Source organism: Brachyhypopomus gauderio, chromosome 8, assembly GCF_052324685.1.
Source record: "Brachyhypopomus gauderio isolate BG-103 chromosome 8, BGAUD_0.2, whole genome shotgun sequence".
Lineage (NCBI taxonomy): Eukaryota > Metazoa > Chordata > Actinopteri > Gymnotiformes > Hypopomidae > Brachyhypopomus > Brachyhypopomus gauderio.
This window is the reverse complement of record NC_135218.1, coordinates 3,779,849-3,794,197: the sequence shown is the minus strand read 5'-3', so window position 1 is coordinate 3,794,197 and position 14,349 is coordinate 3,779,849. Positions and strand designations below refer to the sequence as shown.

Genomic DNA, 14,349 nt, shown 5'->3' with positions numbered 1-14,349 from the left:
GATGTAGTCCAACAAGCTGCTTTGCCATTCAGAAACGGTCTGTTTAAACGTTGACATGTCTTAGAAGCAGATGTCACAACAATGCAGTAAAGAAGAGCACTGTACATAATTTTAGTCAAATAACATATAAAGGGCTTGTCCGGGATTTGAACCCAGGACCTCTCACACCCGAAGCGAGAATCATACGACTAGACCAACGAGCCTACTAGTTCAAGATTTGATTTCTTATTTTGGCCTTTTGAGGCGTTTATTTAGGCTTTTTTGGCTCTTTTGCCTAGTGCACATTCTCAGTCTTGACTACACACATCTATGTATCACGCTTTTATGCACAAATCAGTTGTCATTTGGGCTGAAAAGACAGTAACACAATTCAACTCCTGAAGACTGTACTTGAAAACGTAATGTACCACACGTGCTAGGGAAAATACAGTCCCGGCTTGTCATGCTAACGTAAGAGCCAGATGTGCTAGATCTATGCTCTGTGGACACTGGCTTAACAGCAAATTATTTATTCACCCTCACTCGTCTGCAGTTGCGATTCACTTAGTGAAAGGTATCGCTAGTGTAATAGCTACCAGAGCATCCACATTTTTGTTGTCAATGTAGGCTTGGCTGGCAATTTAACCCAAAAAAGGGCCAGGGATCTCTTGCTTCTAAACAATAACCGAAGCTGTAGTCCAAAAAGTTGCTTTGCCATTCAGAAATGGTCTATTTTAATGTTGACATATCTTAGATGCAGATGTCACAACAATGCAGTAAAGTAGAGCACTGTACATAGTTTTAGTCAAATAACATATAAAGGGCTCTTCCGGGATCTCTCGCACCCAAAGCGAGAATCATACGCCTAGACCAAAAAGCCTACTAGTTCGAGATTTGCTTTCTTATTTTGGCCTTTTGAGGCGTTTATTTTGGCTTTTTTGGCTCTTTTGCCTAGTGCACAGTCTCAGTCTTGACTACACACATGAATGTATCAAGCCCTTATGCACAAATCAGTTGGTATTTGGGCTAAAAAGACAGTAACACAATTCAACTCCTGGAGACTGTACTTGAAAGCGTAATGTACCACACGTGCTAGGGAAAATACAGTCCCGGCTTGTCATGCTAATGTAAGAGCCAGATGTGCTAGATCTATGCTCTGTGGACACTGGCTTAACAGCAAATTATTTATTCACCCTCACTCGTCTGCAGTTGCGATTCACTTAGTGAAAGGTATCGCTAGTGTAATAGCTACCAGAGCATCCACATTTTTGTTGTCAATGTAGGCTTGGCTGGCAATTTAACCCAAAAAAGGGCCAGGGATCTCTTGCTTCTAAACAATAACCGAAGCTGTAGTCCAAAAAGTTGCTTTGCCATTCAGAAATGGTCTATTTTATTGTTGACATGTCTTAGATGCAGATGTCACAACAATGCAGTAAAGTAGAGCACTGTACATAGTTTTAGTCAAATAACATATAAAGGGCTCGTCCGGGATTTGAACACGGGACCTCTCGCACCCAAAGCGAGAATCATACGCCTAGACCAACGAGCCTACTAGTTCCGTATTTGCTTTCTTATTTTGGCCTTTTGAGGCGTTTATTTTGGCTTTTTTTGGCTCTTTTGCCTAGTGCACAGTCTCAGTCTTGACTACACACATGAATGTATCAAGCCCTTATGCACAAATCAGTTGGCATTTGGGCTGAAAAGACAGTAACACAATTCAACTCCTGGAGACTGTACTTGAAAACGTAATATACCACATGTGCTAGGGAAAATACAGTCCCGTCTTGTCATGCTAATGTAAGAGCCAGATGTGCTAGATCTATGCTCTGTGGACACTGGCTTAACAGCAAATTATTTATTCACCCTCACTCGTCTGCAGTTGCGATTCACTTCGTGACAGGTATCGCTATTGTAATAGCTACCAGAGCATCCACATTTTTGTTGTCAATGTAGGCTTGGCTGGCAATTTAACCCAAAAAAGGGCCAGGGATCTCTCGCTTCTAAACAATAACAGAATAACTGAAGATGTAGTCCAACAAGCTGCTTTGCCATTCAGAAACGGTCTGTTTAAACGTTGACATGTCTTAGAAGCAGATGTCACAACAATGCAGTAAAGAAGAGCACTGTACATAATTTTAGTCAAATAACATATAAAGGGCTTGTCCGGGATTTGAACCCAGGACCTCTCACACCCGAAGCGAGAATCATACGACTAGACCAACGAGCCTACTAGTTCAACATTTGATTTCTTATTTTGGCCTTTTGAGGCGTTTGTTTAGGCTTTTTTGGCTCTTTTGCCTAGTGCACATTCTCAGTCTTGACTACACACATCTATGTATCACGCTTTTATACACAAATCAGTTGGCATTTGGGCTGAAAAGACAGTAACACAATTCAACTCCTGAAGACTGTACTTGAAAACGTAATGTACCACACGTGCTAGGGAAAATACAGTCGCGGCTTGTCATGCTAATGTAAGAGCCAGATGTGCTAGATCTATGCTCTGTGGACACTGGCTTAACAGCAAATTATTTATTCACCCTCACTCGTCTGCAGTTGCGATTCACTTAGTGAAAGGTATCGCTAGTGTAATAGCTACCAGAGCATCCACATTTTTGTTGTCAATGTAGGCTTGGCTGGCAATTTAACCCAAAAAAGGGCCAGGGATCTCTTGCTTCTAAACAATAACCGAAGCTGTAGTCCAAAAAGTTGCTTTGCCATTCAGAAATGGTCTATTTTAATGTTGACATGTCTTAGATGCAGATGTCACAACAATGCAGTAAAGTAGAGCACTGTACATAGTTTTAGTCAAATAACATATAAAGGGCTCGTCCGGGATTTGAACCCGGGACCTCTCGCACCCAAAGCGAGAATCATACGCCTAGACCAACGAGCCTACTAGTTCAACATTTGCTTTCTTATTTTGGCCTTTTGAGGCGTTTATTTTGGCTTTTTTTGGCTCTTTTGCCTAGTGCACAGTCTCAGTCTTGACTACACACATGAATGTATCAAGCCCTTATGCACAAATCAGTTGGCATTTGGGCTGAAAAGACAGTAACACAATTCAACTCCTGGAGACTGTACTTGAAAACGTAATATACCACACGTGCTAGGGAAAATACAGTCCCGTCTTGTCATGCTAATGTAAGAGCCAGATGTGCTAGATCTATGCTCTGTGGACACTGGCTTAACAGCAAATTATTTATTCACCCTCACTCGTCTGCAGTTGCGATTCACTTCGTGACAGGTATCGCTATTGTAATAGCTACCAGAGCATCCACATTTTTGTTGTCAATGTAGGCTTGGCTGGAAATTTAACCCAAAAAAGGGCCAGGGATCTCTTGCTTCTAAACAATAACCGAAGCTGTAGTCCAAAAAGTTGCTTTGCCATTCAGAAATGGTCTATTTTAATGTTGACATGTCTTAGATGCAGATGTCACAACAATGCAGTAAAGTAGAGCACTGTACATAGTTTTAGTCAAATAACATATAAAGGGCTCTTCCGGGATTTGAACCCGGGACCTCTCACACCCGAAGCGAGAATCATACGACTAGACCAACGAGCCTACTATTTCAACATTTGATTTCTTTTTTTGTCCTTTTGAGGCGTTTATTTTGGCTTTTTTGGCTCTTTTGCCTAGTGCACAGTCTCAGTCTTGACTACACACATGAATGTATCAAGCCCTTATGCACAAATCAGTTGGTATTTGGGCTAAAAAGACAGTAACACAATTCAACTCCTGGAGACTGTACTTGAAAGCGTAATGTACCACACGTGCTAGGGAAAATACAGTCCCGGCTTGTCATGCTAATGTAAGAGCCAGATGTGCTAGATCTATGCTCTGTGGACACTGGCTTAACAGCAAATTATTTATTCACCCTCACTCGTCTGCAGTTGCGATTCACTTAGTGAAAGGTATCGCTAGTGTAATAGCTACCAGAGCATCCACATTTTTGTTGTCAATGTAGGCTTGGCTGGCAATTTAACCCAAAAAAGGGCCAGGGATCTCTTGCTTCTAAACAATAACCGAAGCTGTAGTCCAAAAAGTTGCTTTGCCATTCAGAAATGGTCTATTTTAATGTTGACATGTCTTAGATGCAGATGTCACAACAATGCAGTAAAGTAGAGCACTGTACATAGTTTTAGTCAAATAACATATAAAGAGCTCGTCCGGGATTTGAACCCGGGACCTCTCGCACCCAAAGCGAGAATCATACGCCTAGACCAACGAGCCTAATAGTTCCGTATTTGCTTTCTTATTTTGGCCTTTTGAGGCGTTTATTTTGGCTTTTTTTGGCTCTTTTGCCTAGTGCACAGTCTCAGTCTTGACTACACACATGAATGTATCAAGCCCTTATGCACAAATCAGTTGGCATTTGGGCTGAAAAGACAGTAACACAATTCAACTCCTGGAGACTGTACTTGAAAACGTAATATACCACACGTGCTAGGGAAAATACAGTCCCGTCTTGTCATGCTAATGTAAGAGCCAGATGTGCTAGATCTATGCTCTGTGGACACTGGCTTAACAGCAAATTATTTATTCACCCTCACTCGTCTGCAGTTGCGATTCACTTCGTGACAGGTATCGCTATTGTAATAGCTACCAGAGCATCCACATTTTTGTTGTCAATGTAGGCTTGGCTGGCAATTTAACCCAAAAAAGGGCCAGGGATCTCTCGCTTCTAAACAATAACAGAATAACTGAAGATGTAGTCCAACAAGCTGCTTTGCCATTCAGAAACTGTCTGTTTAAACGTTGACATGTCTTAGAAGCAGATGTCACAACAATGCAGTAAAGAAGAGCACTGTACATAATTTTAGTCAAATAACATATAAAGGGCTTGTCCGGGATTTGAACCCAGGACCTCTCACACCCGAAGCGAGAATCATACGACTAGACCAACGAGCCTACTAGTTCAAGATTTGATTTCTTATTTTGGCCTTTTGAGGCGTTTATTTAGGCTTTTTTGGCTCTTTTGCCTAGTGCACATTCTCAGTCTTGACTACACACATCTATGTATCACGCTTTTATGCACAAATCAGTTGTCATTTGGGCTGAAAAGACAGTAACACAATTCAACTCCTGAAGACTGTACTTGAAAACGTAATGTACCACACGTGCTAGGGAAAATACAGTCCCGGCTTGTCATGCTAACGTAAGAGCCAGATGTGCTAGATCTATGCTCTGTGGACACTGGCTTAACAGCAAATTATTTATTCACCCTCACTCGTCTGCAGTTGCGATTCACTTAGTGAAAGGTATCGCTAGTGTAATAGCTACCAGAGCATCCACATTTTTGTTGTCAATGTAGGCTTGGCTGGCAATTTAACCCAAAAAAGGGCCAGGGATCTCTTGCTTCTAAACAATAACCGAAGCTGTAGTCCAAAAAGTTGCTTTGCCATTCAGAAATGGTCTATTTTAATGTTGACATGTCTTAGATGCAGATGTCACAACAATGCAGTAAAGTAGAGCACTGTACATAGTTTTAGTCAAATAACATATAAAGGGCTCTTCCGGGATCTCTCGCACCCAAAGCGAGAATCATACGCCTAGACCAAAAAGCCTACTAGTTCGAGATTTGCTTTCTTATTTTGGCCTTTTGAGGCGTTTATTTTGGCTTTTTTGGCTCTTTTGCCTAGTGCACAGTCTCAGTCTTGACTACACACATGAATGTATCAAGCCCTTATGCACAAATCAGTTGGTATTTGGGCTAAAAAGACAGTAACACAATTCAACTCCTGGAGACTGTACTTGAAAGCGTAATGTACCACACGTGCTAGGGAAAATACAGTCCCGGCTTGTCATGCTAATGTAAGAGCCAGATGTGCTAGATCTATGCTCTGTGGACACTGGCTTAACAGCAAATTATTTATTCACCCTCACTCGTCTGCAGTTGCGATTCACTTCGTGACAGGTATCGCTATTGTAATAGCTACCAGAGCATCCACATTTTTGTTGTCAATGTAGGCTTGGCTGGCAATTTAACCCAAAAAAGGGCCAGGGATCTCTTGCTTCTAAACAATAACCGAAGCTGTAGTCCAAAAAGTTGCTTTGCCATTCAGAAATGGTCTATTTTAATGTTGACATGTCTTAGATGCAGATGTCACAACAATGCAGTAAAGTAGAGCACTGTACATAGTTTTAGTCAAATAACATATAAAGGGCTCTTCCGGGATTTGAACCCGGGACCTCTCACACCCGAAGCGAGAATCATACGACTAGACCAACGAGCCTACTATTTCAACATTTGATTTCTTTTTTTGTCCTTTTGAGGCGTTTATTTTGGCTTTTTTGGCTCTTTTGCCTAGTGCACAGTCTCAGTCTTGACTACACACATGAATGTATCAAGCCCTTATGCACAAATCAGTTGGTATTTGGGCTAAAAAGACAGTAACACAATTCAACTCCTGGAGACTGTACTTGAAAGCGTAATGTACCACACGTGCTAGGGAAAATACAGTCCCGGCTTGTCATGCTAATGTAAGAGCCAGATGTGCTAGATCTATGCTCTGTGGACACTGGCTTAACAGCAAATTATTTATTCACCCTCACTCGTCTGCAGTTGCGATTCACTTAGTGAAAGGTATCGCTAGTGTAATAGCTACCAGAGCATCCACATTTTTGTTGTCAATGTAGGCTTGGCTGGCAATTTAACCCAAAAAAGGGCCAGGGATCTCTTGCTTCTAAACAATAACCGAAGCTGTAGTCCAAAAAGTTGCTTTGCCATTCAGAAATGGTCTATTTTAATGTTGACATGTCTTAGATGCAGATGTCACAACAATGCAGTAAAGTAGAGCACTGTACATAGTTTTAGTCAAATAACATATAAAGAGCTCGTCCGGGATTTGAACCCGGGACCTCTCGCACCCAAAGCGAGAATCATACGCCTAGACCAACGAGCCTAATAGTTCCGTATTTGCTTTCTTATTTTGGCCTTTTGAGGCGTTTATTTTGGCTTTTTTTGGCTCTTTTGCCTAGTGCACAGTCTCAGTCTTGACTACACACATGAATGTATCAAGCCCTTATGCACAAATCAGTTGGCATTTGGGCTGAAAAGACAGTAACACAATTCAACTCCTGGAGACTGTACTTGAAAACGTAATATACCACACGTGCTAGGGAAAATACAGTCCCGTCTTGTCATGCTAATGTAAGAGCCAGATGTGCTAGATCTATGCTCTGTGGACACTGGCTTAACAGCAAATTATTTATTCACCCTCACTCGTCTGCAGTTGCGATTCACTTCGTGACAGGTATCGCTATTGTAATAGCTACCAGAGCATCCACATTTTTGTTGTCAATGTAGGCTTGGCTGGCAATTTAACCCAAAAAAGGGCCAGGGATCTCTCGCTTCTAAACAATAACAGAATAACTGAAGATGTAGTCCAACAAGCTGCTTTGCCATTCAGAAACGGTCTGTTTAAACGTTGACATGTCTTAGAAGCAGATGTCACAACAATGCAGTAAAGAAGAGCACTGTACATAATTTTAGTCAAATAACATATAAAGGGCTTGTCCGGGATTTGAACCCAGGACCTCTCACACCCGAAGCGAGAATCATACGACTAGACCAACGAGCCTACTAGTTCAAGATTTGATTTCTTATTTTGGCCTTTTGAGGCGTTTATTTAGGCTTTTTTGGCTCTTTTGCCTAGTGCACATTCTCAGTCTTGACTACACACATCTATGTATCACGCTTTTATGCACAAATCAGTTGTCATTTGGGCTGAAAAGACAGTAACACAATTCAACTCCTGAAGACTGTACTTGAAAACGTAATGTACCACACGTGCTAGGGAAAATACAGTCCCGGCTTGTCATGCTAACGTAAGAGCCAGATGTGCTAGATCTATGCTCTGTGGACACTGGCTTAACAGCAAATTATTTATTCACCCTCACTCGTCTGCAGTTGCGATTCACTTAGTGAAAGGTATCGCTAGTGTAATAGCTACCAGAGCATCCACATTTTTGTTGTCAATGTAGGCTTGGCTGGCAATTTAACCCAAAAAAGGGCCAGGGATCTCTTGCTTCTAAACAATAACCGAAGCTGTAGTCCAAAAAGTTGCTTTGCCATTCAGAAATGGTCTATTTTAATGTTGACATGTCTTAGATGCAGATGTCACAACAATGCAGTAAAGTAGAGCACTGTACATAGTTTTAGTCAAATAACATATAAAGGGCTCTTCCGGGATCTCTCGCACCCAAAGCGAGAATCATACGCCTAGACCAAAAAGCCTACTAGTTCGAGATTTGCTTTCTTATTTTGGCCTTTTGAGGCGTTTATTTTGGCTTTTTTGGCTCTTTTGCCTAGTGCACAGTCTCAGTCTTGACTACACACATGAATGTATCAAGCCCTTATGCACAAATCAGTTGGTATTTGGGCTAAAAAGACAGTAACACAATTCAACTCCTGGAGACTGTACTTGAAAGCGTAATGTACCACACGTGCTAGGGAAAATACAGTCCCGGCTTGTCATGCTAATGTAAGAGCCAGATGTGCTAGATCTATGCTCTGTGGACACTGGCTTAACAGCAAATTATTTATTCACCCTCACTCGTCTGCAGTTGCGATTCACTTCGTGACAGGTATCGCTATTGTAATAGCTACCAGAGCATCCACATTTTTGTTGTCAATGTAGGCTTGGCTGGCAATTTAACCCAAAAAAGGGCCAGGGATCTCTTGCTTCTAAACAATAACCGAAGCTGTAGTCCAAAAAGTTGCTTTGCCATTCAGAAATGGTCTATTTTAATGTTGACATGTCTTAGATGCAGATGTCACAACAATGCAGTAAAGTAGAGCACTGTACATAGTTTTAGTCAAATAACATATAAAGGGCTCTTCCGGGATTTGAACCCGGGACCTCTCACACCCGAAGCGAGAATCATACGACTAGACCAACGAGCCTACTATTTCAACATTTGATTTCTTTTTTTGTCCTTTTGAGGCGTTTATTTTGGCTTTTTTGGCTCTTTTGCCTAGTGCACAGTCTCAGTCTTGACTACACACATGAATGTATCAAGCCCTTATGCACAAATCAGTTGGTATTTGGGCTAAAAAGACAGTAACACAATTCAACTCCTGGAGACTGTACTTGAAAGCGTAATGTACCACACGTGCTAGGGAAAATACAGTCCCGGCTTGTCATGCTAATGTAAGAGCCAGATGTGCTAGATCTATGCTCTGTGGACACTGGCTTAACAGCAAATTATTTATTCACCCTCACTCGTCTGCAGTTGCGATTCACTTAGTGAAAGGTATCGCTAGTGTAATAGCTACCAGAGCATCCACATTTTTGTTGTCAATGTAGGCTTGGCTGGCAATTTAACCCAAAAAAGGGCCAGGGATCTCTTGCTTCTAAACAATAACCGAAGCTGTAGTCCAAAAAGTTGCTTTGCCATTCAGAAATGGTCTATTTTAATGTTGACATGTCTTAGATGCAGATGTCACAACAATGCAGTAAAGTAGAGCACTGTACATAGTTTTAGTCAAATAACATATAAAGAGCTCGTCCGGGATTTGAACCCGGGACCTCTCGCACCCAAAGCGAGAATCATACGCCTAGACCAACGAGCCTAATAGTTCCGTATTTGCTTTCTTATTTTGGCCTTTTGAGGCGTTTATTTTGGCTTTTTTTGGCTCTTTTGCCTAGTGCACAGTCTCAGTCTTGACTACACACATGAATGTATCAAGCCCTTATGCACAAATCAGTTGGCATTTGGGCTGAAAAGACAGTAACACAATTCAACTCCTGGAGACTGTACTTGAAAACGTAATATACCACACGTGCTAGGGAAAATACAGTCCCGTCTTGTCATGCTAATGTAAGAGCCAGATGTGCTAGATCTATGCTCTGTGGACACTGGCTTAACAGCAAATTATTTATTCACCCTCACTCGTCTGCAGTTGCGATTCACTTCGTGACAGGTATCGCTATTGTAATAGCTACCAGAGCATCCACATTTTTGTTGTCAATGTAGGCTTGGCTGGCAATTTAACCCAAAAAAGGGCCAGGGATCTCTCGCTTCTAAACAATAACAGAATAACTGAAGATGTAGTCCAACAAGCTGCTTTGCCATTCAGAAACTGTCTGTTTAAACGTTGACATGTCTTAGAAGCAGATGTCACAACAATGCAGTAAAGAAGAGCACTGTACATAATTTTAGTCAAATAACATATAAAGGGCTTGTCCGGGATTTGAACCCAGGACCTCTCACACCCGAAGCGAGAATCATACGACTAGACCAACGAGCCTACTAGTTCAAGATTTGATTTCTTATTTTGGCCTTTTGAGGCGTTTATTTAGGCTTTTTTGGCTCTTTTGCCTAGTGCACATTCTCAGTCTTGACTACACACATCTATGTATCACGCTTTTATGCACAAATCAGTTGTCATTTGGGCTGAAAAGACAGTAACACAATTCAACTCCTGAAGACTGTACTTGAAAACGTAATGTACCACACGTGCTAGGGAAAATACAGTCCCGGCTTGTCATGCTAACGTAAGAGCCAGATGTGCTAGATCTATGCTCTGTGGACACTGGCTTAACAGCAAATTATTTATTCACCCTCACTCGTCTGCAGTTGCGATTCACTTAGTGAAAGGTATCGCTAGTGTAATAGCTACCAGAGCATCCACATTTTTGTTGTCAATGTAGGCTTGGCTGGCAATTTAACCCAAAAAAGGGCCAGGGATCTCTTGCTTCTAAACAATAACCGAAGCTGTAGTCCAAAAAGTTGCTTTGCCATTCAGAAATGGTCTATTTTAATGTTGACATGTCTTAGATGCAGATGTCACAACAATGCAGTAAAGTAGAGCACTGTACATAGTTTTAGTCAAATAACATATAAAGGGCTCTTCCGGGATCTCTCGCACCCAAAGCGAGAATCATACGCCTAGACCAAAAAGCCTACTAGTTCGAGATTTGCTTTCTTATTTTGGCCTTTTGAGGCGTTTATTTTGGCTTTTTTGGCTCTTTTGCCTAGTGCACAGTCTCAGTCTTGACTACACACATGAATGTATCAAGCCCTTATGCACAAATCAGTTGGTATTTGGGCTAAAAAGACAGTAACACAATTCAACTCCTGGAGACTGTACTTGAAAGCGTAATGTACCACACGTGCTAGGGAAAATACAGTCCCGGCTTGTCATGCTAATGTAAGAGCCAGATGTGCTAGATCTATGCTCTGTGGACACTGGCTTAACAGCAAATTATTTATTCACCCTCACTCGTCTGCAGTTGCGATTCACTTCGTGACAGGTATCGCTATTGTAATAGCTACCAGAGCATCCACATTTTTGTTGTCAATGTAGGCTTGGCTGGCAATTTAACCCAAAAAAGGGCCAGGGATCTCTTGCTTCTAAACAATAACCGAAGCTGTAGTCCAAAAAGTTGCTTTGCCATTCAGAAATGGTCTATTTTAATGTTGACATGTCTTAGATGCAGATGTCACAACAATGCAGTAAAGTAGAGCACTGTACATAGTTTTAGTCAAATAACATATAAAGGGCTCTTCCGGGATTTGAACCCGGGACCTCTCACACCCGAAGCGAGAATCATACGACTAGACCAACGAGCCTACTGTTTCAACATTTGATTTCTTTTTTTGTCCTTTTGAGGCGTTTATTTTGGCTTTTTTGGCTCTTTTGCCTAGTGCACAGTCTCAGTCTTGACTACACACATGAATGTATCAAGCCCTTATGCACAAATCAGTTGGTATTTGGGCTAAAAAGACAGTAACACAATTCAACTCCTGGAGACTGTACTTGAAAGCGTAATGTACCACACGTGCTAGGGAAAATACAGTCCCGGCTTGTCATGCTAATGTAAGAGCCAGATGTGCTAGATCTATGCTCTGTGGACACTGGCTTAACAGCAAATTATTTATTCACCCTCACTCGTCTGCAGTTGCGATTCACTTAGTGAAAGGTATCGCTAGTGTAATAGCTACCAGAGCATCCACATTTTTGTTGTCAATGTAGGCTTGGCTGGCAATTTAACCCAAAAAAGGGCCAGGGATCTCTTGCTTCTAAACAATAACCGAAGCTGTAGTCCAAAAAGTTGCTTTGCCATTCAGAAATGGTCTATTTTAATGTTGACATGTCTTAGATGCAGATGTCACAACAATGCAGTAAAGTAGAGCACTGTACATAGTTTTAGTCAAATAACATATAAAGAGCTCGTCCGGGATTTGAACCCGGGACCTCTCGCACCCAAAGCGAGAATCATACGCCTAGACCAACGAGCCTAATAGTTCCGTATTTGCTTTCTTATTTTGGCCTTTTGAGGCGTTTATTTTGGCTTTTTTTGGCTCTTTTGCCTAGTGCACAGTCTCAGTCTTGACTACACACATGAATGTATCAAGCCCTTATGCACAAATCAGTTGGCATTTGGGCTGAAAAGACAGTAACACAATTCAACTCCTGGAGACTGTACTTGAAAACGTAATATACCACACGTGCTAGGGAAAATACAGTCCCGTCTTGTCATGCTAATGTAAGAGCCAGATGTGCTAGATCTATGCTCTGTGGACACTGGCTTAACAGCAAATTATTTATTCACCCTCACTCGTCTGCAGTTGCGATTCACTTCGTGACAGGTATCGCTATTGTAATAGCTACCAGAGCATCCACATTTTTGTTGTCAATGTAGGCTTGGCTGGCAATTTAACCCAAAAAAGGGCCAGGGATCTCTCGCTTCTAAACAATAACAGAATAACTGAAGATGTAGTCCAACAAGCTGCTTTGCCATTCAGAAACTGTCTGTTTAAACGTTGACATGTCTTAGAAGCAGATGTCACAACAATGCAGTAAAGAAGAGCACTGTACATAATTTTAGTCAAATAACATATAAAGGGCTTGTCCGGGATTTGAACCCAGGACCTCTCACACCCGAAGCGAGAATCATACGACTAGACCAACGAGCCTACTAGTTCAAGATTTGATTTCTTATTTTGGCCTTTTGAGGCGTTTATTTAGGCTTTTTTGGCTCTTTTGCCTAGTGCACATTCTCAGTCTTGACTACACACATCTATGTATCACGCTTTTATGCACAAATCAGTTGTCATTTGGGCTGAAAAGACAGTAACACAATTCAACTCCTGAAGACTGTACTTGAAAACGTAATGTACCACACGTGCTAGGGAAAATACAGTCCCGGCTTGTCATGCTAACGTAAGAGCCAGATGTGCTAGATCTATGCTCTGTGGACACTGGCTTAACAGCAAATTATTTATTCACCCTCACTCGTCTGCAGTTGCGATTCACTTAGTGAAAGGTATCGCTAGTGTAATAGCTACCAGAGCATCCACATTTTTGTTGTCAATGTAGGCTTGGCTGGCAATTTAACCCAAAAAAGGGCCAGGGATCTCTTGCTTCTAAACAATAACCGAAGCTGTAGTCCAAAAAGTTGCTTTGCCATTCAGAAATGGTCTATTTTAATGTTGACATGTCTTAGATGCAGATGTCACAACAATGCAGTAAAGTAGAGCACTGTACATAGTTTTAGTCAAATAACATATAAAGGGCTCTTCCGGGATCTCTCGCACCCAAAGCGAGAATCATACGCCTAGACCAAAAAGCCTACTAGTTCGAGATTTGCTTTCTTATTTTGGCCTTTTGAGGCGTTTATTTTGGCTTTTTTGGCTCTTTTGCCTAGTGCACAGTCTCAGTCTTGACTACACACATGAATGTATCAAGCCCTTATGCACAAATCAGTTGGTATTTGGGCTAAAAAGACAGTAACACAATTCAACTCCTGGAGACTGTACTTGAAAGCGTAATGTACCACACGTGCTAGGGAAAATACAGTCCCGGCTTGTCATGCTAATGTAAGAGCCAGATGTGCTAGATCTATGCTCTGTGGACACTGGCTTAACAGCAAATTATTTATTCACCCTCACTCGTCTGCAGTTGCGATTCACTTAGTGAAAGGTATCGCTAGTGTAATAGCTACCAGAGCATCCACATTTTTGTTGTCAATGTAGGCTTGGCTGGCAATTTAACCCAAAAAAGGGCCAGGGATCTCTTGCTTCTAAACAATAACCGAAGCTGTAGTCCAAAAAGTTGCTTTGCCATTCAGAAATGGTCTATTTTATTGTTGACATGTCTTAGATGCAGATGTCACAACAATGCAGTAAAGTAGAGCACTGTACATAGTTTTAGTCAAATAACATATAAAGGGCTCGTCCGGGATTTGAACACGGGACCTCTCGCACCCAAAGCGAGAATCATACGCCTAGACCAACGAGCCTACTAGTTCCGTATTTGCTTTCTTATTTTGGCCTTTTGAGGCGTTTATTTTGGCTTTTTTTGGCTCTTTTGCCTAGTGCACAGTCTCAGTCTTGACTACACACATGAATGTATCAA

At 41.6% G+C, this 14,349-nt stretch overlaps 5 non-coding genes across 5 annotated transcripts; all 5 read right to left on the bottom strand.

Annotated features, from left to right (window-relative positions):
- Window positions 1-2,803: 2,803 nt before the first annotated feature.
- trnap-ugg (transfer RNA proline (anticodon UGG)) lies at window positions 2,804-2,875 on the bottom strand. The gene has a single exon. It is a non-coding gene; the product is annotated as a tRNA-Pro (tRNA).
- Window positions 2,876-4,142: 1,267 nt separating this feature from the next.
- trnap-ugg (transfer RNA proline (anticodon UGG)) lies at window positions 4,143-4,214 on the bottom strand. Its single transcript has one exon. It is a non-coding gene; the product is annotated as a tRNA-Pro (tRNA).
- Window positions 4,215-6,814: 2,600 nt separating this feature from the next.
- Window positions 6,815-6,886, bottom strand: trnap-ugg (transfer RNA proline (anticodon UGG)). Its single transcript has one exon. It is a non-coding gene; the product is annotated as a tRNA-Pro (tRNA).
- Window positions 6,887-9,486: 2,600 nt separating this feature from the next.
- On the bottom strand, window positions 9,487-9,558 carry trnap-ugg (transfer RNA proline (anticodon UGG)). Its single transcript has one exon. It is a non-coding gene; the product is annotated as a tRNA-Pro (tRNA).
- Window positions 9,559-12,158: 2,600 nt separating this feature from the next.
- On the bottom strand, window positions 12,159-12,230 carry trnap-ugg (transfer RNA proline (anticodon UGG)). The gene has a single exon. It is a non-coding gene; the product is annotated as a tRNA-Pro (tRNA).
- Window positions 12,231-14,349: the final 2,119 nt, after the last annotated feature.